We start from the raw sequence: 1324 nt of genomic DNA on the forward strand, positions 1-1324 counted from the left end.
TGGATCTCAAAGTCAGACATCTCTGGTTCAAGTTCTTACCAGACCCCCTACAGGGGCCAGTGTTTCAATATACAGTTGTTTTTACAAGCCTATTGCCTATACTTTAAAATATAATAAACGCTTTTACACTTTTTGAAACCATTTCAGCTTGTGTAGGCCTATCAGAGCTTTCTGAACATATTGAACACACTTATAATACCGAAAACGTGATCATTTTGGTCACTATAACCACAAGGTAAAATTTTCATACTATTACATCCCTTTACAGCATTATCTATCTCCATTTTGACGTACATTTAGGCACATATTAGTAGTTGTATTTACTGTGTTTTATAGTTTAAAACTAAAGTCTGAGCCGTACTCCCTCTATTTCCTGCTCTGCTATCTGAAGTTTTCCCACTAGGACAGTCTCCTTCCTTGGTTTACCCTGGATGCTGATGTCTGAATGGAAACTTTTTTATGGATTTCAGCCTTTTATTTTTTCACACGCATATCTAACAATAGCAAGCTCAAGTTTAGGACGTGAGTGACAAATGTTCGGCACAGTGGAGGGATATGACTTGTTATTGTAAGAGTTGAATGTAAATTGATCAAAGGTGGGCTTTTACACATTTCAGGGTAGTGCGCTGGCTCCCAAAGGTGAGAGGGAACAGAAAAGTTACTGTATGGTGTTTTTTGTGTGTTTTACCAGTTGCTTCAAATCTTGCTTCATCACTTTTTCTTTTTCTCCGCTGCCTTCCCATGATGCCTTCATGTGCGGTCGAAAACTTTGATAGTAGAGTATGTCGAAATAAGTCGTAGTATAATATGTCGACAGAAGCCATAGTGTAGTATGTCAAAAAAAGTGATAAAAAAGCCATAGTGTAGCAAATCGGCAGAAGCCATAGTATACAGTGCCTTGCAAAAGTACTCAGCCCCCTTTTTTACCTTTTTCCACATTTCAGGCTTAAAACATAAAGATATAAAACGGTAATTTTTTTTGTGAAGAATCAACAAGTGTGACACAATTAGGAAGTGGAACGAAAATGTATTGGATATTTAAAACATTTTTACCCAAAAAAAAAAAATTATTCAGCCCCTTTACTTTCAGTGCAGCAAACTCTCTCCAGAAATTCAGTGAGGATCTCTGAATGATCCAATGTTGACCTAAATGAGTAATGTTAACAAATGGAATCCACCATTGTGTAATCGAGTTTCCGTATAAATGCACCTGTTCTGTGATAGAAGTCCATTTAAAGCGCAGAGAGCATCATGAAGGACAAGGAACACACCAAGCAGGTCCGTAATACTGTTGTGGAGAAGTTTAAAGCCGGATTTGGATACA

This window comes from Etheostoma spectabile, chromosome 19 (genome assembly GCF_008692095.1).
Source record: "Etheostoma spectabile isolate EspeVRDwgs_2016 chromosome 19, UIUC_Espe_1.0, whole genome shotgun sequence".
In the NCBI taxonomy this organism is placed as follows: Eukaryota; Metazoa; Chordata; class Actinopteri; order Perciformes; family Percidae; genus Etheostoma; species Etheostoma spectabile.